Below are 25,108 nucleotides of genomic sequence, written 5' to 3'. Positions count from 1 at the left end.
TTGGGTCTTTGGGATGGTTCTTCCTCTGAAAGGTCAAAATCACCTGTGATTCTGGTAAGAGCTGGAGGCACCTAGTGACCTAAGCAGTTACTCAACAGGATAGGGACCTAGTGACCTAAGCAGTTACTCAACAGGATAGGGAAGAAGAAATACTTAAGAACCTGGAGGGACTGTTTAGCACTTTCAGATTAGCTAACTGGCTAATTTATGCTGACCTTTTTTTATATGCAAAAAATAATCATAGAATCTTAAAAAGTTAAGAGCCCGCCCCAGGGCTTAGCGGTTAAGTGCGCGTGCTCCGCTGCTGGCAGCCTGAGTTTGGATCCCGGGTGCGCACCGACGCACCGCTTCTCCGGCCATGCAGAGGCCGCGTCCCACATACAGCAACTAGAAGGATGTGCAGCTATGACATACAACTATCTACTGGGGCTTTAAGGGGAAAAAAATAAATAAATAAAATCTTAAAAAAAAAAGAATCGTAAAAAGTTATTTAATTTTATTATATGAGGTTGTACACAAGTATTGTTTAGTTTACATTACTTGTTTTCCTCTGAGATTATCAAGTGATATCTTCTTAACATTAGGCCTACATAAAATTAGCATAAGCCTTTGTTCTCTGCAAAAGGGCTATAGCAAATGATCTCAACAGGTCTTCTCTGGCTCTAAGATAGGTCTACAATTCTTAGATTCCTTCCTGTAATCCTTAGAATGACTTGGACTCTTTTCCAGTCTATTTGGGATGGGCTTCTCCTACAGCCTGGAGGCAGAGCAGTAGTCTGCATAGTCTGTCCCCTTCTCTTTCGTCTGAGACTCTCTGATGACTGGTAGAACTCTTGTTTATAGTTACAGTTATAGTCTAATATTGGAATTCTCCACAGACTGCTGCTTGGAGAAGTTCAACCTCTTAGAGACAGTTGCAATAAAGGAATTCTATCAAAAAGAATTTGCTGAATTGTGATTGCAAACAAAATAGCTTTGTGGGGACAGAATGTACTCCTGACAACGGAGCCTTATGTTTGTTTTCCAGTCTCTCCTCCCAGTGCTTCACTTCTAATCTCTCTGCAGAAAGAAACATTTCAACAGAGAACCAAGTCAAAATTAAGACAAGTTATCTTCTCAAAGTCCTGAACTCCCATCCCTATCTCAGAAGGAACTCCTCTGTTCACAGAAGCTAAAGCCAGTCCGAAGTCCAATTCCTTTCCAAGAGTAATACTGTTTGGATGTTGGATGCACACCTTTCCAAGCGTTGTGGTCTCCAAATGTAAGTTCAGTAACATAAACGTCTTTCTGCAGCCTGAAAGAACTTTATATCTTTGTGTTATCAAATAATGTGATAACATCTCATATTTTGTTGGTAATATATAGAATGTTAACCATCATAAGGGGATTTTGGAATTATGGTTAAATTGTTTTATCTGGGATATATATGACTCCTTCATTCTGGGGAAAACAAAGTTCTTTGTATACAGCATGTGTTCTCATATAATATTCAGGGTGAGAGACTTGGGAGAGAGTAGGAGCATCATTAGTTTTCATTCTGTAGGTGGAAACAATAAAGCATGGTGAGGCAAATATATTTGCCAAGGCATTGATTTTCAACTCCATTTTGGGGACATTCCAGGGTGTCTCATAAGACCTCGAAATGCCTCACAAAATTTCTCTAAAATTCTCAAAGCCAAATTCATCTTAATTGACTTTAATTTTTTTTTCAAGTTACAGCATTTTGAGGTAGAGTCAGTGAGTTTTACAAAAATAATACAAAAAATATATAAACAAGTAGAACCAATGAAATGTCAAAACTCCAAAAACCTTTGGGAAGCAGTGGACTAGTCAGTACCAGAACAAGCAATAAAATTATCCAGGTCATGTGCTGAGTGGTATAAACTATTGACTCATCCTCCATGGATCTGTATTTCCAAAGGCAATGTTTTGTGTGATGGCACATCTGAATATACTTCTCTTCTGAGCAGGCTTTTTACAGCACTTGGAAATGGTCCTAATGGCCTTTGGGGGTGCGCTGATTTTTTTCACTGCTAGAGAGGTAAGAAAATATATATTGATGCACTTGAACAGTGAGAAACTTAGTTTGGCTGGCGCACAGGCTCATAATGGAAGAATTATGTCAAATATGTTTAGAAAGTTAGGCTGCGACATCTTTGAGGACCTTGAGTACTATACTGAGGGGTTTCAAACTTTTTTGATAGGCAGTTCGGAGGCATTGAAGGTTTTTGAACAGGTTTTGGAGGAGAAATATGAAATAGCCAGAGTTAGACTCTAAGAATATTAATATGGCTAGAATGTGTAGCTTTGGCCAAACTGGGACAATTGACGACAGAGAGATCAGTCAGAAACTTGCAGCAGTCTAAATGAAAGGTGTAATGGAAGTTGTCCAACTTTATTGTGAGCTCTGTTATTGTGCTGGTATAAAAGCAGGTGAGGTGTTACCTCCTGAATTCCACAGACTTTCTAGTTATGCTGGCTGGGATTTCTCCTGGCTCAACTTAAAAAAAAAAAGATCATTTGCCTTGCCTTTTATAAAAGGAATTTGTTTAGAATTGGCTTCTCAAGCTGTGTATAATACTCTTGGCATCATGAAGTCTGTGTGGTTCCATGAAGCTCCAAGTCCAGTTTGATTATCTCCAGTTTATTGCACTGAAAGAGAGGACATCACCTCACACAGACCAAGTCTGAGGTATTTAACCCACACGTGCTTTCAGACTTGTTATGTGTGAGCCTGAGCAATGGGGCCTCATTTCATTCTGATGTTATAGGAAATGGAGGAATTTCCCTGTGCTCAGTTTGACAACCACTATTTGGCTTATATTTGAAGGGGAAAATATAAGCACTGTGCGATTTTGACCTGAGTTTTTCTGTCCCTAAAAGCTTTTTTTTCCAAGGACACTGGTTAGTGGCTTGGGACACCCAGCAAATACTTAAAGGATTAATTTGTTTTAATGAAAAAAGTTATTTTTCCATACCTTTCATTATATGAACTTTTAGCAACGGAGATTTCTTCCTTTACCTACTTCTTATGATAGACAAATTCCATCATCTCCCTACTAAGTAAAAGAAATAATGCTGAAAAATGGTAGAATAGTTTTAAAGTTATGGGAGTACCATAGCATCCACAGGAACCTTGAGTAAACACCATAAACCTTGTCCCTTTTGGTTAATTTGTAAGCCCTTGGGAGTGAGATGGGGTGTATTCCTTCACTGTGAAACAAAGGAAGCCTATTGCATCACAGGTAAGTTTGAATATTGATGCCATATTGTCTTCGTTGCTGCCATGTCCTTACACAGATAGTTCATCTGGTCCCCACTGTTCCACTTATTGTGTGGATTTGTATATTTTTACTTCAAAGAATACCTGTTTGAACCATTTAATTTCTATTTTGACCTGCTTTCATCACTGCCTATGACTACCCAATCCACTAGATGGCATTCTTACCCATGAGACTACCACAGCTGTGTACACTACAAGTGGCCAAGCAGTGGGCTGGGTTGTGCTTTCCTGTGAGGATGAAATGCTTCTGGGTTGCTGGTATCCTTGTCCCTCTACTCCTAAGTCGGGCACAAAGATGCTGTTTCATACCTGCCTGCCTTTCAAAGTCTCATAAATAATAATTGGTGCTATGGTAGGCACAGAGGCAAGATTTGAGCTAAACCACAGCTCCAGCCCTATAGGAGATCACAGTCTAGTGGCAGGAGGCATATGGCATAAGAGCTAGAGTAGAGGGCCATGGCAGGGGAGAGAATGCTTCTGACTGGAGGTTCTGAAGGCCCAGAGGTCCATGACCCTGATTTGTGGGGCTGTTAGCATAGGTTGAGGGGCTCCCTGGCAGGCAGTGGAATGGAGAGACTAGCATCATTGCATAATTTCACTGGTAGCGCCCCCAAGTTCAGCCCCAGAGGCCAGGGGAGGAAAGCAGTAGTCATGAATGCTTCCTCCTATCCCAGAACTGCCTGGGCTCTCCCACAGTCTCAGAGACAAAAAATCAAATGTATCCCCACTGTTCCAGAACCAGTGAATGGAAATATATATAGCTCTCTCATTTGGTTTTATTTATCTTTTTTTTTTTTTTTGCTGGGTAAGATTTGCTCTGAGGAAACATCTGTTGCCAATCTTCCTTTTTTTTCCCCCTCCCCAAAACCCTAGTACATAGTTGTATATTCTAGTTGTAAGTCCTTCTAGCTCTTCTATGTGAGCCATTGGCACAGCATGGCTGCTGACAGAGAAATGGTGTGGTTCTGCGACTAGGAACCGAACCTGGGCCGCCAAAGCAGTGAGAGCGCCAAACTTGAACCACTAGGCCATCAGGGCTGGCTCTATCTTTTTTTTAATGGGAAATCACATCCACAAAAATAACCATCACCCGTGTCCCTACCAACAAGAATTAATCATTCTTAGTATCTTGATATATTAGTTTCCAAAGTTTTCTATGTTTATACTTTTTAAAAATTGCACAGACAGCATAGTAATATATTGCCCATTTTCTCATTTGTTTTAATCTGTGTTCTTCCTATTCATACAGGACCAATTTTTTGATTCAGTTATGGGATGCCAACATGCTCAGACATAAATGCCTCACAGCATAATGGCAGCAGAGAGAATTGTTATGTTGTTCTACCTTTTCTCTCCCCTTGCTCCTAAAGTGAAAACTTACATTTTTTTTGGAGTTTAAATTACATTGTAGAAAAAGTGTAAAATGCAGAAAGATGAAAATAAATAAATCATTTGTGGCCCTACCACTTGGAGAGAACCATAGTTGATGTTCATTTTGGTGTATTTCCTTTCAGTCTTTTTTCTACATAGTTCTTTTTTTAAATTAGCTTTCTGTTGTATTTAATATTTTATCATCTGCCTTTTCACTGAATTTTTTATGTACTTAAATATTCTTCTACCTCATGGTTTTTAGTAGTTTCCCAGTATTCCATCATATAGCTATCACTATATCATACTTAATAATTACTATCGCTATACATTTAGTTGGTCTCCTTTTTTTGCTATTATACTAATGTATGTTCTTGTACATAAATCTTTACGTGAATGCATGATTATCAGAATAAATTTCTAAAAGTGGAAATTTTGAATTAAAGAGTATGAACATTAAAAGGCACTCTTTTATTGGATTTTTCTTTAGCAAAGTAGTGCATGTTTATTACAGATCATGTAGAAAACACAAGTATACAAAATGGAGAATGTAAAAGGACGTAAAAGTCACCCATATTCTTACCACTCAGAGCTAATCACTATTAACACTTTATTATGACCATTCAGTCTTCTTTTCTCTATATTCTTCATACTCTTTCATAAGCTTTTTACTTAATATATTCTGAACATTCTTTTAAGTTCATTATTCTTCTACACCTTCAGTGGTTACATAGCATTTCATTGTATGAAAGTACCACAAATTACTTGACCAACTTGCTACTGTTGGACAGTTAGGTTAATTCTGTTTTTCCCTGTGTAAACAATGTAGAGATGAGTATTTTGTGGCTAAGTCTTTGCAAAAACCCTTGATTGCTTCCTTTGAATAAATTCCTAGATGTGCAGTTGTTGGTTCCACAAATATGCACATTTTAAGGCTTTTGATGGGTATTGCTAAATTGCCCTATAATAATTCTCATGTTAGAGGCAGAGTAATGGGCATGCCCTTTTTTCCTGAGTTCTTGATATCACTGAGGGTTTTTTTTTCCAATTTGACTGTAAAGAATTAGTATCTTATTTTAAAATTTACATTTATTTGATTACTAGTGAAGCTGAACTTTTTTTCCTTTTCTTTACTCTTTTGCCCAATTTTCTGTTCTGGTATAGATATTTTTCTTATTTTTAAGAGATTTTTAAAATATTAATTATTTGTCATTCATGCAGGTTTTCTCCTTTAGCTAATGGTTGTGATGAACTATATGTCTAGATTTCCTAATATTAAATTTCACTCCTGGAATAATCCCTCTTTGCTTGTGGTTTAATATTCTTTTTGTCTTACTGGGTTTTATTTGCTGGTATTTCATTTAGGATTTTTGCATCTATATTTGTAACTGACATTAGTCTTCAGTTTTCTTTCTCTGAGTGTTTGTGTGTGTATTCATCAGGTTTTGGGGACAGGATAACTTTAGTTTTGTAAAGTGAATGGGGCTTATTTCCTTCTTTTCCTTTACGCTGAGAACTACTTTTAGAGCATGGAAATTTTCTGTCCCTTGTAAATTAGAAAGAACTTGCTCATAAAACTATCCAGGCACTATAATAGTCATTGGAGGAAATGTTTTTTAACAGCGTGGTTTTTTCCCATGTTTTCTACTTTTGTGATTCCAGTTTTCTAAGTTTCCTAGAAAATCATCCATTTTATTGGGATTTTCAAATTCATTAGCATTTTTCAAGCTTTATTGAAATATAATACACATACTATACAATTCATCCATTTAAAGTGGTTTCTAGTATATTCACAGAGCTGTACAACCATCACCACAATCACCGCAATAAATTTTAGAACATTTTCAAAACCCCCCAAGAAACCCCAATAGGCATTAGCAGTCACTCGCCATTTCCCCTTAATTTCCCCCAGCCCTAGACAACCACTAATATACTTTGTCTTCGTAGATTTCCCTACTCTGGACCTTTCGTATAAATGGAATCATACAACATGTAGTCTTTTATGTCTAGCTTCTCTCACTTAACATAATGTTTCCAAGGTTCATCCATGTTGTAATATGTACTAGTACTTCATTCTCTCTTTAATTTTTTTAATTAATAGCCTTTTTATTTTTTAGAGCAGTTTTAGATTTACAAAAAATTCAGCAGATGGTACAGAGTTCTCATATACTCCCCTTTCCCCAGTCACCATAGTTTTTCCCACTAACATCTGGCATTGGTGTGGTACATTTGTTACAATTGATGAACCAATATTGATACATTATTATTAACTAAAGTTCATAGTTTACATTAGAGTTCACTCTTTGTGTTGTCCAGCTCTATGGATTTTGACAAAAGCGTAATGTCATGTACTCACCATTACAGCATCATATAGAATAGTTTTGATGAATAGTTGGAGCACAGGGGAATATTAGTGCAGTCCTTCCCTCTTCCTTGAGAACCTCTAGCAACCACTGATGTTCTTATTATTTCCTTGGTTTTAACTTTTCTAGAATGTCATGTAGTTGGAATCATACAGTATGTAGCCTTTTCAGATTGGCTTCTTTTACTTATTGATAGGCATTTAAGGTTCCTTTGTGTCTTTTCATGGTTTGATAGCTCATTTTTTTAAAAAAAATTAATTAACTAATTTTTTTATTGTGGTAACATTGGTTTATAACGTTGTATAAATTTCTGGCATACATCATTATACTTCTATTTCTGCATTGATTACATCATGTTCACCACCCAAATACTAATTACAATCCATCACCACACACATGTGCCTAATCATCCCCCCCCCCCCGTAACCATCAATCCAGTCTCTGTCTCTATGTGTTTGTTGTTGTTTTTATCTTCTACATATGAGTGAGATCATATGGTATTTGATCTTCTCCCTCTGACTTATTTCACTTAGCATAATACCCTCAATGTCCATCCATGTTGTCACAAATGGCTGGATTTCATCATTTCCTATGGCTGAGTACTATGCCATAGTGTATATATACCACATCTTCTTCATCCATTCGTCCCTTTATGGGCACTTAGGTTGCTTCCAAGTCTTGGCTATTGTGAATAATGCTGCAATGAACACAGGAGTGCATGTATCTTTACGCATTGGTGTTTTCATGTTCTTTGGATAAATACACAGCAGTGGAATAGCTGGATCGTGTGGTAGTTCTATCTTTAATTTTTTGAGGAATCTGCATACTGTTTTCCATAGTGGCTTCACCAGTTTGCACTCCCAACAGCAGTGTATGAGAGTTCCCTTCTCTCCACATCCTCTCCGACACTTGTTGTTTCCTGTCTTGTTAATTATAGCCATTCTGACAGGAGTGAGATGATATCTCATTGTAGTTTTGATTTGAATTTCCCTGATAGTTAATGATGTTGAACATCTTTTCATGTGCCTGTTGGCCATCTGTATATCTTCTTTGGAGAAATGTCTGTTCAGGTCTTTTGCCCATTTTTTAATTGGGTTGTTAGTTTTTTTAATGTTGAGATGTATGACTTCTTTATATATTTTGGAGATTAACCCTTTATCAGATATATGGTTTGCAAATATCTTCTCCCAATTGTTAGGTTGTCTTTTCGTTTTGTTGATGGTTTCCTTCGCTGTGCAGAAGCTTTTCAGTTTGATGTAGTCCCGTTTGTTCACTTTTTCTATTGTTTCTCTTGCCCGGTCAGACATGGTGCTTGAAAATATGTTGCTGACACCGATGTTGAAGAGCGTAAGTTTTCTTCTAGAAGTTTCATAGATTCAGGTCTTACATTTAAGTATTTAATCCATTTTGAGTTAGTTTTTGTGTATGGTATAAGATAATAATCTACTTTCATTTTTTGGCATGTGGCTGCCCAGTTTTCCCAACACCATTTGTTGAAGAGACTTTCCTTTCTCCATTGTATGTTCTTGGATCATTTATCGAAAATTAGCTGTCCATAGGTGTGTGGGTTTATTTCTGGGCTCTCGATTCTGTTCTATTGATTCGTGTGTCTGTTTTTGTGCCAGTACCGTGCTGTTTTGGTTACTATAGCTTTGTAGTATATTTTGGAATCAGGGAGTGTGATACCTCCAGCTTTGTTCTTTTTTCTCAGGATTCCTTTACCTATTCGGGGTCTTTTGTTGTTCCATATAAATTTTAGGATTCTTTGTTCTATTTCTGTGAAAAATGTTGCTGGAACTTTGATAGGGATTGCATTGAATCTATAGATGGCTTTAGGAAGCATGGACATCTTAACTATGTTAATTCTTCCAATCTGAGAGCATGGAATATCTTTCCATTTCTTTGTGTCTTCTTCAATTTCTATCAGCAATGTTTTATAGTTTTCAGTGTACAGATCTTTCACCTCTTTGATTAAATTTATTCCTAGGTATTTTATTCTTTTTGTTGCAATTGTAAATGGGATGGTATTCTTAATTTCTCTTTCTGCTGCTTCGTTGTTAGTGTATAGAAATGCAACTGATTTTTGTATGTTGATTTTGTATCCTACAACTTTACCGTATTCATTTATTAATTCTAACAGTTTTCTGGTGGATTCCTTAGGGTTTTCTATATATAAAATCATGTCATTTGCAAATAGTGACAGTTTCACTTCTTCCTTTCCAATTTGGATCCCTTTTATTTCTTTTACTTTCCTGATTGCTCTGGCTAGGACTTTCAATACTATGTTAAACAGGAGTGATGAGAGTGGACATCCTTGTCTGGTTCCTGTTCTTAGAGGGATAGCTTTCAGTTTTTCACCATTGAGGATGATATTAGCTATGGGTTTGTCATATATGGCCTTTATTATGTTGAGGTACTTTCCTTCTATACCCATTTTATTCAGAGTTTTTATCATAAATGGATGCTGTATCTTGTCAAATGCTTTCTCTGCATCTATTGAGATGATCATGTGATTTTTATTCTTCATTTTTATTAATGTGGTGTATCACATTGATTGATTTGTGGATGTTGAACCATCCCTGCATCCCTGGAATAAATCCCACCTGATCATGGTGTATAATCTTTTTAATGTATTGTTGTATGTGATTTGCTAGTATTTGTTGAGGATCTTTGCATTGATGTTCATCAGTGATATTGGCCTGTAATTTTCTTTTTTTGTGTTGTCCTTGTCTGGTTTTGGTATCAGGGTAATGTCAGCTTCATAGAATAAGTTAGGGAGCTTCCCCTCCTCTTGAATTTTTTGGAAGAGTTTGAAAAGGATAGGTATTAGTCTTCTTTGAATGTTTGGTAGAATTCACCAAGGAAGCTGTTGGTCCTGGACTTTTATTTTGGGGGAGGTTTTTGATTACTGTTTTGATCTCGTTACTGGTGATTGGTCTATTCAAATTCTCTATGTCTTCTTGATTCAGTTTCAGAAGGTTGTATGATTCTGAGAATTTGTCCATTTCTTCTAGATTATGCAATTTGTTGACATATAGCTTTTTATAGTATTCTCTTATAATCTTTTGTATTTCTGAGGTGTCTGTTGTAATTTCTCCTCTTTCATTTCTGATTTTACTTATTTGAGCCTTCTTTCTTTTTTTCTTGGTGAGTGTAGCTAAAGGTTTGTCAATTTTGTTTTTCTTTTCAAAGAACCAGCTCTTGGTTTTATTAATTTTTCTTTTTCTTTTTTTTTTTTTTTTTGGTCTCTATTTCAATTATTTCTGCTCTGATTATTATTATTTCCCTTCTTCTACTGATTTTGGGCTTTATTTGTTCTTCTTTTTCCAGTTCCTTTAGGTGTGCTGTTAGATTGTTTATTTGATATTTTTCTTGTTTGTTGAGATAGGCCTGCATTGCTATAAACTTCCTTCTTAGAACCACTTTTGCTGTATCCCATAAATTCTGGCATGTCATATTTTCATTTTCATTTGTCTCCAGGTAGTTTTTGATTTCTCCTTTGATTTCTTCATTGACCCAATCGTTGTTCAGTAGTATTTTGTTTTATCTCCACATATTTGTGGCTTTTCTGTTTTTCTTCCTACAGTTGATTTCTAGTTTCATACCATTGTGGTCAGAAAAGATGCCTGGTATTATTTCAATCTTCTTAAATTTATGTAGACTTGTTTTGTGGCCTAATATGTGATGAATCCTGGAGAATGTTCCATGTGCATTTGAAAAGAATGTGCATTCTTCGGTTTTTGAATGGAAAGTTCTGTATATATCTACTAAGTCCATCTGTTCTAGGGTGTCATTTAAGGTCAATGTTTCCTTATTGATCTTCTGTTTGGATGATCTATTCAGTGGTGTAAGTGGAGTGTTAAAGTCCCCTACTATTATTGTGTTACTGTCTATTTCTCATTTTATGTCTGTTAATAATTGCTTTAATTATTTAGGTGCTCCTATGTTGGGTGCATAGATATTTACAAGTGTTATATCCTCTTGTTGGATTGTTCCCTTGAACAATCCCTTGTAGTGCTCTTCTTTGTCTCTTGTTACAGTTTTTGTTTTCAAGTCTATTTTGTCTGATATGAATATTGCTACCCCAGCTTTCTTTTCATTGCCATTTGCATGGAGTATCTTTTTCCATGCCTTCACTTTCAGTTTGTGAGTGTCTTTAGGTCTGAAGTGTGTCTCTTGTATGCAGCATATATATGGGTATTTTTTTTATCCAATCAGCCACCCTATGCCTTTTAATGGGAGCATTTAGTCCATTGACGTTTAAAGTAGCTATTTATAAGTATGTACTTAGTGCCAATTTTTAACTTTTTTTTTTTCTCAGTGTTTTAGTAGTTCTTCTCTGTTCCTTTCTTCTTCGCTTGCACTCTTCCCTTGTGGTTTGATGGCTTTCTTTAGTATTATGTTTGGGTTCCTTTCTCTTGGTTTTTTGTGTATTTATTATAGGTTTCTGGTTTGTGATTACCATGGGGTTCATATACAGTAACCTACGTATATAGCAATCTATATTAAGTTGATGGTCTCTTTAGTTTGACCTCTATCTGAAAACTCTAATCTTTAACTCCCTTTCCCCACATTTTATGTTTTGGATATCATATCTAACCTCTTTTAGTGTGTTTGTGTCTGTTACCCTCTTATCATGGAAATAGATAATTTTTCCTATTTGTGGTCTTCTTATTCCCCCTTGGATAAGTCCCTTTAGCATTTCTTGTAGAACTGGTTTCTTGGTGAAAAACTCCAATTTTTGCTTGTCTGAGAAACTTTTTGTCTCTCCTTCCATTTTGAATGATAACCTTGCCGAGTAGAGTATTCTTGGCTGTAGGTTTTTTCCTTTTAGCACTTTAAATATATCATGCCACTCTCTTCTAGAATGTAAGGTTTCTGCTGAGAAGTCAGCTGATAGCCTTATGGCATTTCCTTTATATGTAACTTGTTGTCTTTCTCTTGCACCTTTCAGGATTCTCTCTTTGTCTTTAATTCTGGACATTTTAATTATGTTGTGTCTTGGTGTGGGCCTCTTTGGGTTTATCTTGTTTGGTGCTTTCTGTGTTTCCTGTACCTAGATGTCTGTTTCCTTCCTTAGGTTAGGGAAGTTTTCAGCTATTATTTCATCAAATAGATTCTCTGCTCCTTTGTCTCGCTCTTCTCCTTCTGGGTCACCTATAACACGGATGTTAGTGCACTTGATGTTGTCCCAGAGATCCCTTAGATTGTCCTCACTCTTTTTAATTCTTTTTTCTTTTACCTGTTCAGCTTGGGTGATTTCTTCTAGTCTTTCTTCTAGCTCACTGATCCATTCTTCTGTATCCTCTACTCTGCGTTTGAGTCCCACTAGTTAACTTTTCATTTTCAGTATTGTTTTCTTCATTTCTGATTGGTTCTTTTTTATATCTTCCATTTCTTTGTTGATGTTCTCACTGAGTTCATCCATTCTTCTCCCAAGATCAGTGAGCATCCTTAACACTCTTTGTTTGAACTCTCTGTTGGGTAGGTTGCTCATTTCTGTTTCATTTAGTTCCTTTTCTGGGATTTTGTCCTGTTCTGTTACTTGGAACATATTCTTTTGCCTCCTCATTTTGCCTCTTTCCCTGTGCTTGTGTCTAAGTAGTAGGAAGGTCAGCTACGTCTCCTGCTCTTGGAGAGGTGACCTTATATAAGTGATGCCTCATGAGGCCCAGCAGTGTGCTTTCCTCTTGTCACCAGTTCCAAATGTTCCAGGATTGACCCCTGGGCGGGCTACATGTGTCCTTCTATTGTCGCGAGGTTGCTTTTCCCATTGGTGCCCAGGGAGGCTGTGCTGTCCCCCATCCAGCTGGTTGTAATGCTCAGCTGTGTGTAGTTGTTGTGGGTCCTTCAGTCTCTTAATTGGGTGTGGGGAGCCCCAGCACAGTTGGCTGCAAGGTCTAATAGTCCATTCCTGTTGCAGTTTTTCTGTTAAGTGAGTAGGCCCCCAGTGTGGCTGGTTGTTAGGCTCAGGGGATTACAGTTGCCAGAAGCCTCCGGCCTATAAGGCTCTTGTCAGCTCTCTGAGGATTGCAGCTGGGTGGGGCTGGCCTCAGGCACCGTAGCACCCAATTGTTGCAGGATTTGGAAGGTAGGGCCAATCCCCTATGTGGATCTTTGAGAAGCACAATTCTTCTGCAGCTGACAAGCCCTGCCGCCCACATGTCCACACACACAGTCAACACAGTCCTGCCCCACATGCATGCCCTGACCCCCTGAAGTGGACCCAGTCTCTCCAAGGCAGGAGCCCCACACACTCCACCAACACCCCACAGTCTCCACCCACTCCTTGTGCACGCCCTGTCCCTCAGAGGTGGAGCTACATGCCAGGCTGCAGAGCATCCAGTCACCAATCAATGCAGGCCCACCAGTTGCCCGAGGGCTTTCTGTTGGGTGAGGCCAGTCCCTGGCTGAGCTGGATTAAATTGGTGCTCTAGTGGGTGGAGCAGACCCTGGGCTAGCAGGCCCCAGGGAGAACTCCAATGACGTCTGCCAGCATCTGTGTCAGCACGCCCACACCAGGCCACAACAATGGCTGCCACCAATGTTCCAGGACCTGGAGAGGTGCCACCTCTCACCAAGATGCACCCAGAGCCTATCGGGTGGGTCTCTTTTCACCAAAGGACTGTGCACCTTTCTTTCTGGTGATTTTATGTTGCTTTCTGAGATGGGTGAGTTTGTGCAAGGGCCCTTTAAGAGCCAGCTTTAATTTCTTTGTGAACCAGCTTTTCTGTGGGTATTCCCCAATGTTGCTAGTAGGAAGCAAAGTCAGATATTATGCCACTCGGCTGGGTTGTGCTGGGTCCAAAAAAATGCCTATAGTGGGAGAACTCCCCGGCTCAGGTCCCCCACTCCTCCAGGGAAGGCTCTGTACCTTTGGGTTTCTCCTGGGCAGCTGTGAAGTGTTGCAGCTTGTGAAGGTGGCATTTTTTCTCTCCAGAAGTGAATTTCTGCCTCTTCCACCTCAATTAGGATTGTCGTTTGTTGCAGGGGTTCCTCTTATCCAGTTTTCAGTTCTCTCAGGGGTAATTTTTCCAAGAGTAGTTGTAAATTGGCTGTGTCCATGGGAGGAGGTGAGATCAGAGTCCGCCTACACCACCATCTTGACTTCTCCCCTGCTCATTTCTTTTTAGTGCTGAATAATATTCCTTTGTATGGATGTACCACAGTTTATTTATCCTGAGATTGTCTTAGATTCCCATCTGTTTACTAGAGATTAATGTCCTGATTGCATTTCAGAATTAGTATATCCCAACAGAAACTCATCAACTTTCCTCCAAAGCTATTTATTCTTCCTGTGTTCCTAATTCTGTTAATTGTACCATTATTCTTCTAATCACCCAAACTTAAAATTTGGCATCATATCTGGATGTAAGAGAAATGAGATAGGGAAGAGTCAATTCATTGCCAATTTCTATGTTACTTTCATAATATTTTGCAAGTGTTTTCTCTTTATTCTCTCCTTGATCTCTGTCCTCTTTTGACTTTCTCAATCTCTTACTCTCCTGGTTCTCTTATCTCTGAACATTTTATCTCAGGTTATTTTTACCTGCCCCTTAAATGACCTGCCCCTTTCTTGACCATCTTCTGTGATCAATGTATAACTTCTGCCTTGGTTATTTTTATGTAATCCCAAGATGTAAACTATCATTTATACACTTATAACTTTCAAAGGTATATTTCTAGTCTTGAAATATCTTGAGAACTTGAGACACATCTATCCAACTATGTGCAGAACATCTCTATTTCACAGACTTCTCAGACTCAGTATGTCTGAAATAAACTATTCCCATCTCAGCTGTTTCCAAACTTGCTCCACCTCTCATATTTCCAATCGATGGCAACACCATCCAACTGGGGTTCTTAGGACAGAAATCTGGCCATCATTCCTCCTCTCTCTCTTTCCCTCCAAGCCGAATATTCACCAGGTCTATTCTATCCTAAAATTCTCTTGGACCTGCTGTTTTTATCCACATGCTACTTCTTTGTTCATGCTTTTATCATCTCTCATGTAGACTATTTCAGTTATCTTCAGTCTTGCCTTCCTGTCTATGGTCTCTCACTATGCCCCCATGACCGCTTCACGCAGTCCACCAATACAAAGTGATTTTCCACACTAACAACTTACTCATGCCATTTCACCACAAAGAACAAACAAAAACAAGAACAACAACAAAATAAAAACAGGGAAATATTTAGAGTCTCCCTGGTGGCTCCTCACTTTCCTAAAGCACGTAGTTCAAGCTCCTTAGCCTGGCATACTGATGTCCTTCCTACCTACTTCTTTAGCCTCATTTCTCATTACTCCCCACCCCCATCTTGTCTCAGACTCCAGCAATATTCTTCTGGGATGTTTAACGTGTTCCCTCTAGTCAGACTCTTTTTCCTGCCTTGTCTGCCTTCATCCTTCAAAACCCTGTCTGGGTGTTGACTTCTCTGGAAAGCCTTTTCTGAAACTTCCAGCACAATGAACTACATCCAGCTCTTGGATTCTTCTGTACTTCTTACAAGATCATATTGCAACTCTTTTTTTTAATTTTTTTTTATGTGTGTGTGAGGAAGATCAGCCTTGAGCTAACATCCATGCCAATCCTCCTCTTTTTGCTGAGGAAGACTGGCCCTGGGCTAACATCTGTGCCTATCTTCCTCCACTTTATATGGGATGCCTCCACAGCATGGCATGAGAAGCGGTGCATCGGTACACACCTGGGATCCGAACCCGGGCCACCAGCAGTGGAGCATGCGCACTTAACCGCTATGCCATGGGGCCGGCCCCTGCAACTCTTTTGTTTGTATGTCTCTCTTCCCTACCAGGCTGTGAGCTCCCCAAAGACAGATTTTGGCTGATTTTCCAACTATATAGTAGGTGCTCAGTAAATATTTATCGAATGAATGATTAAGATGTTCCATGGGCTGAATTGTGATCCCTGAAGTCTAACTCTATGTGGCATTGAGTGTGCAATAACATGATAACACAGATTTCATCTCTTTTATTTTCTCTCTTAATCAAAAAGCTCAAACCTTGCAATTTCTTGAAGGTAGGCGTGATCACCTGGCTGGTGTCCAGAGGGAATGCTTGATAAGAACCTGCTTCAGTAAACTTGGACTTATATTTTCTGGGGGCTCTGTACATACAGAAAATGTTTCCATTTCCTCTTTGCCTGGCTCTTGGCATAACTTCTGATAGCTCCCCCACTCTAGGAGTTACTTCTGGACCAGTGAGAGAACGGATTCCTTTAGGGGGATGGGCATTATGTCACATGGTATCATTGTTAGATGCCTGCAGAGTTTGGGGTTCTAAGAAGCAATCTGTAGACTGGAGCTTCCCCCTAGAGGATGACCAACTCTATAGGAGAGAATGAGAGCTTAGAACGGGCCCAAGAACCTCTAGTACAAGGACTTTGGGGAGTTCATGGTTCCCTTTGGGCCTGCAGGATATAAGCCCTCAAGCACAGCAGTGTAATTTGATAGAGAATAGTCCAGAGCTGCTCTAGGCCCAAATTCCTCAGGGCCATCAAATCAATTTGGTTTCCCTGGGCTCTGTGGGACCGAACTTTAAGACTGCTGCCTCTGCAAGTGACATCCCCAGGAAAATCTCACGGGACCCAGTACTTACCTGAGCAGACAGCCTTTAGGAAGACCTGAATGAGCCTCAGGAAGTCAGATTGTTGAACCCAGTCTAAACTGCTGCATCAGGCTCCATACTCTTTACCATGAAAACCTGAGCACAGGTTAGGCAGAAGTCAGTGGGGAGAAGGATTGGAGTTCAGTGACCTTTCCTCACTGGTGCTCAGCTGTGAAGCCTGTGTCCTTGGGAAATTAGCACTGCCCCTGTCAGAGTGGGTTCCCAGTATGTTATGCTTCCCCAGAGTGCACCTACAGTCCAAGCTAGGGCAGTGCACTTCCCTCTGGGCTAAGTAACTTTACCCTGATACCTTGGTGAGCCTAATGGAGACTAAGGCTTAGTAGACTTTAGTTTTATGAAACAAAATTATTATTTCTGGTTCAGAGAGACTAAGAAAAAGCTAAAATTGCAGAAATATATTTGTAATACTGTGTAACAGTTTAAAAAAAACCTCACATATGTTAATTGATTGGTTCAATCGTCACACAGCCCAGTGCCTTGTACTTAGTAGACATTCACATGTTTGGCATATGAATGAGCATGGGGATTTATTATCTTATTTTACAGATATGGGGACTGAGGCCCAAGCTGGTGACTTGAGTTTCCTAAAATCCAGATCTACAGTTAGTCAGTGTAGAGCCTCGACTTGAAATCAGGCTCAATTCAGGTCAACAATTACTGAGCACCTATCATGTCACAGGCAGTTGCCAGTGATGAATAAATGTTTTTCTTTGTTTCGAGGAGCTTAAAGGCTTGTCAGGGAAGTCAGACACTTAAGGACATAATTTCAACATAATGTGCTAAGTGCTATGATAGACAACTCTGTACAATGCTGTGGGGTCACAGAGGAGGGGCACCTAATCCAGTCTGATGAGGTCACAAAAGATTTCTTGAAGAAATGACACCTCAGTTAAGTTTTGAAGGTTTGGCAGAGGTTGGCCAAGGGTATAAACAACATTCTAGGCTGAGAAATAATCCTCAGTGGGGGTACAGAGGTGTGAGCCAGCATGGCATGTTTCTGGGATTGCTGAAGTGTTCGTTTCCAACAGCGAAGTGGCAGAAGTGATGACTAGAGAGGTAGGCAGGAATCAGATCATTGAGGGTGGAAACTTTGCCTTGTACACCACTAGTTCCCAAACACCGCTGACTCATTCAGATCACCTGGGGAACTTAAAAAATATAAAGATGTCCCACCCACATGCCCGTGATTTTCTTGACCAGCTGAGTTTGACAGTCACTTCTAGAGGCAACAAGAAGCCAGTAGAAGGTTGGTAGCAGGGGAGGGACGTAGATTGTCGTGTTGGATAACTCTAGTGGCAATCTACATGGAGGCAGGTAGATTTCAGAGGGATGCTACTGGAGGCACAGAGACCATTTAGGAGACTGTTGAATTTGTTTAAGTGAGATTTCATAATGGATAGAATAAGGCAATAGCAGTGGGGATGGAGAGGAAGAGGCATGTGAAAAGAGATTTCAAAGTGGTGGAATCCTTATGATGCTGTGGGGAGTAGGAGTGAGGGAGAGAAAAGTGTCTAGGATAATTCTCCAGGTTTCTGGCATGGCTGCCTGGGAAAAGCATGGTATTTCTGACCAAGATCAGGAATGGAAGGTGGAAAGAGAATGGGGAATAATTGATAAATTCAGTTTGGATCCCACTGAATTTGAGGTACTATTGGACATCCAGATGTAAGTGTGGCTATTTTGTTCTGAAACTCAGGATAAGTGCCTGGGCTGCAAATATAGATATGGGCTCTTCCGTATGGGGGATTTAAAGTCATGTGAGTAGCAGAGATCTCTCAGGAAGAGTATGTACCGAGTGTACTTTCAATTATTCTACCCCTTTCCGCCTTCAAGGGTTGTTCTCTTGGGGAAGCAGAAGCTGATTTTAATGTTTCAGCAAGGCAAGGTGGGGCAGTGAAAATGGCGTACGTAAAAGGTGGAATTAGGGAACCTGAGTTGAAGCCCTGCCTCTGCCGATTCACCACTCTGCAACCCTGAGCAGTGACTGAGCCTCCCTCAGCCTCCAGGTCTTCATCTATAGAACAAGGGTAGTAGGAATATCTGCCACACAGGGCTATTGAGAAGGTCCAGTGAGAACATATATGTGAAAAATGCCATGTAAAGAACCATAAAAACCTTAGTTTTTTTTTTTTCCCCCTAGGAAACTTGGACCAATATGTAGAAATTACAGGGAGGCAGATTTTGACCCAATGTAAGGAAAGACTGTCTAATGCCTTGAGCTTTTGGATGATGGGAAAAGCTTGGAAGATAGGAAGCTCTGAGGCTCTGGAGGGCTTTAAGCAGAAGCTGGGTTTCTGGGCTTCTGCTACGAGTTTTATTGCGAGGAGTGGGTTTACCCTGGATGACCTCTGAGCTCCCTTTCATGGCTCAGAGTGTTTGAGTTGCTAGGACACTATTCATTTTCTGAAAATTTTTACCATAAGTAGATTTTTTTCTTTAGTTGTAAAAGCAATATAAGTGCATGGTTGTTTCTTTTCTTTTAAAATCTCTTAAAGCCCTGGGTGTTTTGGTTCCTAAGTGGAGTCTTGATTTATATACCCCTAATAACCAGGCAAACTGCTTCAGATCTTACTGCATGAGGCACGTATAGACATTTTTATTCTAAATGCTCGTTAATGAGGATTTGGTGAATGCTAAAATATGTCTGTGTAGTGCAGTTAAGACTCTCTAACACAGACCGGGGAGAGGGAGAGAGGGATGGGCATTCTGATGTAGTGACAATTCCAAATTATAGGTTACTTTAAAATGATTAATTTTTATTATTTGCAAGCAGAAGTGATATTATAAACAGCTAACAAAATATTGCAAAGTAGAGGTCTTGATGGAGTATGCTCCAATGAGTAGGTAAAGATCATTTGAAATCAGCACACTAATTATTTATATGCAAATGAATGTTGTCATCGAGCTTGGAAACAGGTTGTTCTCTGAACTGGGTTAAACATCCCCTAAAAGCTTGTGTTTATACCCTTAATTTACTCAGAAACCTGTTGTTGCTGTTTTTTTTAATAGATAGAGGATAGGTAAAATATGCCAGCCCATGATTGAATTATCACAAATTTAGCAATAGTTTGAACTGAATCATGTTTTTATGTATTTATTTTATTGCCAATCACTAGTGTAACACACATTTGCTAAACAAGGCCTAATTTTCTTGCTAACTTTCTCTACATAGAGATTATTTCTCTAAGTGAAAGATCTCCACCCTTGCTGTTTGATGAGGAATTACCTTTAAGATAGTTTAGGTGACTTCCTGGCTCTTTTAAAACATCACCAAAACAATTGTCCCAAATAATAGTAATTTCATACTTAGCAAACAGTCTAGATAGGAAAAAGTTACTATAAACCATATAGAGATGAACCATTTTAGAAAGCCAACAATATAGTAAAATACAGTCAGTCCTAATTGTGGGTGGAATCTAATTTCATCTTTTCACTCAGCAGGACCTTTGTGATCTTTACAAGGCCCTGGGTCAGCTTTTGATTATCTTTTTTCATTGTACTATAGCTAGGTTAAGGGCTGGTTGAGAGAAGATTCTAGTTGATATTTTGAAAGAAAGTGTGTTTAAATACTCTTGCCTCCCCCCACCTCACTCCCTACCCCTGGTCCTCATCCACAGGAACTGGTGGACTAAGAGGGAGTACTTTGCCTGTGGTAGCCTGGACTTAATATCCATAGATGATAGGGCTGGGTGGGGCAGCAGTAGGGGTGGAAGATTCAAGTCCAGGGAATATGGTGGGATGGAAGTGGGGAGGAAGGGAGAAAGAGTGAGAATTTATGAATGAGCCAAAGTGTGGAGCCAAGGAGTATTAGGTCATGGGCCAAACCACAGGAAGATGGGTCAGAGTTAGGGGTAACAGATACAAGGAACGATGGGACATAGTTCAAGTCTAAGCCAGTCAAACCTTCCTTGGACCATGGTGTACCAGCAAATTGTTAAGCTTTGGTCTGACCACAGAGGGAGGCTGAGCAACTCAATAACCAGGCCATTCTGTAAGAACCTTGGAGTTTACATTCACTTACAACCTCATAGATAGCTCTTTATACCAGTAAATTACTCCATATGACTTACTGCTTGGACATTTTCTAGCAGGCCGACTTTAGGGGGTGATGTAGTGGCCATGAAACCTTAGGCAAGTCATCTAATTTTTCAGAGCCTCAGTTTCTCTATATACATAAAATGAGGATCAGGGAGGTAAAGATGTATATTTTATCCACCTGTTGTGAGTTCTAAAGCATAAAAAAAGAATTCTGTGGCCTTTGGCATTTGGCTTGTTTGACTTGAGGAAAAGAAATACACCATCAGCACTACATTTGAGCTGAACCTATGGAAACCCCGAAAGTCAAAATCAAACTATAAATAGTCAAATCCTTTCCCCAGCTTGTTTGCCAGAGCCAGAGGTGTTGAAGACGGTCTGTGTTCTGTTGGGCTATTTAGCATTTGTGGAAGTGACACGAAGCAAACTGAATAGGGTTGAACAGTTGTGCTCCTCGGCCTCTGCAGATGCAATAGCTTACACACCACTGTTAAACCAGAGGTCCTCTGTGTTCCAGGGACTCTGATGGGACTGATAGCCCCCTAGTGACATACATACCACCGGCAAGTGGGAGACCTTTAGTCCTTTGCCAAAATCACACACGGCTCATTTGCTGAGACCTGCGGTAGGATTGAGTGCCTTTTCTGAATGGCCCACTCTGTAGGTCCTGCCCACATGAGACAAAAAACATAAGGGCTACCAGTGGACTTTAAAATGTTAATTTAAAAAGTAGCCCTTAATTATAAAAAATAGCCTTAATTATAGCTTACCACAGGGAGGCCACACATTTCTGAATAGTTTTACAAACGAGGGAATGAATGAATAGTTGATAAGTGCTGGTGAGTTCTTCATTTGCATGCTGTCCCATACCCAAATTGAAATACTGCAGTACCACAATTTTCAGCAAAATTACAAGCACAACAAATTAACACAATTTATTAATTTCCTTTTTTTTGTGAGGAAGATCAGTCCTGAGCTAACATCCATGCTAATCCTCCTTTTTTTTTTTTTTTTTTGCTGAGGAAGACCGGCTCTGAGCTAACATCTATTGCCAATCCTCCTTTTTTTTTTCCCCAAAGCCCCAGTAGATAGTTGTATGTCATAGTTGCACATCCTTCTACTTGCTGTATGTGGGACGCCACCTCAGCATGGCCAGACAAGCAGTGCATCGGTGCACGCCCGGGATCCGAACCCGGGCCGCCAGTAGCGGAGCGCATGCACTTAACCGCTAAGCCACGGGGCCAGCCCCTATTAATTTGCTTTTAAATTGCACTACGAAGAGGAGTATTTCTGTCTTTTGCCCTTTTTGACATAGAGGCTTCATCTTAAAAGCAGAAAGAGTTTAATGTAGCTAAATCTATGTCTATAACAAATAAAGCTTGTTTTCATTTTCCTTACGCAGCTGGCTAAGATTTATACATTAATTATTCAACTGATGCTTCTTAAACTGATTAGTTAAAATACATACTGCAGGCCAGGAATTGCTCAACCTCCAGCACACTTTTGTTTGGCTGCAAGGAATAAATACTTAGAACTGTAAATGGGTAAACTCAGTCTTTCCATGTGGCGAGGTCAACAGAACTCATGGTGAACATACAAAGGATAGAGAACTAATTATTTTTGAGATTCAGGTAAGTGACTTCTTAGGCATTTTAGCTGTCATGCTGTGGAATAATTGTAAACCCACCAGGAAGGAATTGCAAAACACCACCTACTTATCCTTTCCCCAATGGCTACACTGAATTTTATTTTTCTGTTCTGAAGTTTGTGCCAACCCTCTATTTAATCATTAAAATGAATGTTATTTTAAGTATCGATTCCTCAATAACAGTGTTTGACTGAAATCCTACAGAATGGCGACTTTGCCCAAAGTGCGACAACAATATGCTGATGGGATTTGAGGGAATCAGAGCTATTAGTAATGGAATGCAGAGCTCTATAGCAATTTTATTTAAAGTTTTGTTTAAGTTAGTATTACATCTGGCTAATGTAACCATCTCTATCCAGTCCCATCAGTAACAACATAAAATTGTTAAACACCATTACATAGGCATCAAGTACTTTGCCTTTGGAATAATTTTATGATCATGCCTTATTGTACTACTTCATTACTATCATTTAAATACCAGTAACAGCAGCAGCAAATATTCTAGGCTTACCACAGAATATCCCAGCTTTGTGAGTAAATTCTTCCTGCTTCTAGGTCTTTGCATATTCTGTTCCCTTGTCCAGGAACGCCTTCAAGTCTTGGGTTAAAGGCCTTTTCAAGAGGTCCCCCTTTCTCCCTCTGGTATTCTTGATCACTGTACCCATTTGTTTCCTTCATAATATTTATCACAATTTAAAATGATACCTGTATCTTTTTCTTGTTAATTGTTTCCCCTGCTAGACTATTAGCTATACAAGGGCAGAGACTATATCTATTTTTATTCACCCATGTATCCCCTTGCCTAGCAAAGTAAGTAGGGACTCTGCATATTTGGGGGGAGAATCTAAATATTTTAATGAATAAATGAGGCAACGTGGTGAAATTACAAGGAGGCAGGGGCCCTATATGCTGAGGACTTCCAAATTAATCTCTGGGTTGCATTTGATGCTGCCTAGACCTGTAGGACTTTACACCGGTATACCCATGTGCTTGCTAGACATTTCCACTTGATGATCCACAACATAACACAGTCAACATTTCAACCTTTAATTCATCATCTTGCCTCTCAAATCCCTTTTTCCTTCTCAGAGTGCTGAGGTAATGGATAATGGTGCTGTCATGCATGTCACCACCCAAGTAAGATGCTTGGCATTCATTTGTCCCTTCTCTCCTCAATTCCAGCACCCAGTCCTATCAGTGTGTCCTCCTGAAAGCCGCTTGGATCTATCCTCTCCTTTCCACCTCCCATTGAAAAGACTTTGGTTCAAGTCTTTATCATCTCTTATTTAGACTACTGGAAATTCTTCCTGGTGGTCTCCCTGCCTCTCTGGTCTTATACCCTAAAGACTACCTCCCTCCCCCCAAAATGTCACTATTCTCTATCCCTCTATCCAGAAGTCAGTAAGGACTGGTAGTGTGCGGAAATAGCTGGAATCTTACTGAGTAAGAGATATTCAAAGATTGCAGGCGTATGATTTCTTCAAGATTAATTTCCTTTTTGTTTTTCTGCTATGGATCCAATGGAATAAGCTATTAAAATGCTTTGAGCTTCTGAACGAAAGCACAGAACTATGCCAGCAGAACAACATAAAGGTTTCCTTTCTTTATTTTTCTCTAGCATCTCTCTGTGATGGATGATATGACCATGAATCTTCACTTAAATATGAAATCCTGATATATAAAATCCCAGAGCGTCAGAGCTGGACAAAGGCCGTCTGGATCCTATATCTGAGGCTCAGAAAGAAAGGGCCTTATTTAAGGTTACAAAGTGAGTTAGCTACAGAATTAGGACTCAGACCCAGTTCTCTATTTCTCAAGTGATCATGAAGCTTCATTTAGATGTATTATTAAAACACTTGGCAGGTCTATGACCCACTCCTTAGACCACTGTGGTGTGACTTCCTTCATCTGACCTTTTTTTTTTTTGCTTCTTATGTGCCTGAGTGCTAATCAGTAAGATTAGGAGGAAAATATGACCTTAATAAAGTGACATATGCTTCAGTGGTGATTTCCAAAGGGGGCACTTTCGAGCACACGGGATTTCTTGGAGCTGCCTCGGGGGTCTCTGTGTGTATCAATCAATGGGGTCCCAAGAAAACAGGGCTCTGGGCTGCCAACCTCCATTTCATACTCCATACGAGGTTTTGTTTTCATTTGTTTTATTTAGGCTCACACTACCTTTGGATTTAAGTGATTTCATGTTGAAAAATTTTGAAAACTGTATGTCAGGAATGCATTTGGTGGTTTGATTCCCCAGTTGAATATTCCAATTAAACAATATTTCTGTGGTTTTGAGTTTATTTTTATTTTTAACCTTTTGTTTACAATGATGAAAGACAGAAAAAACTCCAGGCTTGCTCATGTGGGTGTGGTAATTTGAATATAGATTGTCTGTAACTAGTTAGTGGACCAGTGCCTGAGGCCTGGGTTTTATGGCTTCTCTACTATGTGTTAGTATGAATGGGTCAGTTCTACCTGAAGGGTCCTACCCTCCCTCACAGGCCAGGGAGTCCATGGGATTGCTTGGTGTAAGGTGTGTTGTCATTAAGAATCTGATATATCTTCTCCAGCTTACTTGAATTCCATATCTTCAGTGTTTGATGCTGATCAGTGGTGAGCAAGGTGGAATGTATGATTTCTGAGAGCCAGACATTGTGACAGAGTAGTAAAACATTGCAAGAATATCCATGGAAGGGGGCAGTTGATATTAATGATTGATGACATGTGTCACTATGAAGGATCCCAGGGGGTAGTCTTCCAGTTTC

General features: G+C 39.5%; 1 long non-coding RNA gene across 1 annotated transcript in view; it reads left to right on the top strand.

The window, feature by feature from the left end:
* The first annotated feature begins 864 nt into the window (after positions 1-864).
* LOC147911719 (uncharacterized) overlaps positions 865-25,108 on the top strand; it is a 59,528-nt gene continuing 35,284 nt past the window's right edge. The window contains exon 1 of the long non-coding RNA XR_015550694.1: positions 865-1,261. This is a non-coding gene — a long non-coding RNA (uncharacterized LOC147911719). The remainder of the gene's footprint in view (positions 1,262-25,108) is intronic.

Source organism: Ceratotherium simum, chromosome X (assembly GCF_057802395.1).
Source record: "Ceratotherium simum simum isolate JZ-2026a chromosome X, ASM5780239v1, whole genome shotgun sequence".
In the NCBI taxonomy this organism is placed as follows: Eukaryota; Metazoa; Chordata; class Mammalia; order Perissodactyla; family Rhinocerotidae; genus Ceratotherium; species Ceratotherium simum.
Note: the sequence above shows the minus strand (reverse complement) of the source record. Positions and strands in the feature narration are given on the sequence as shown.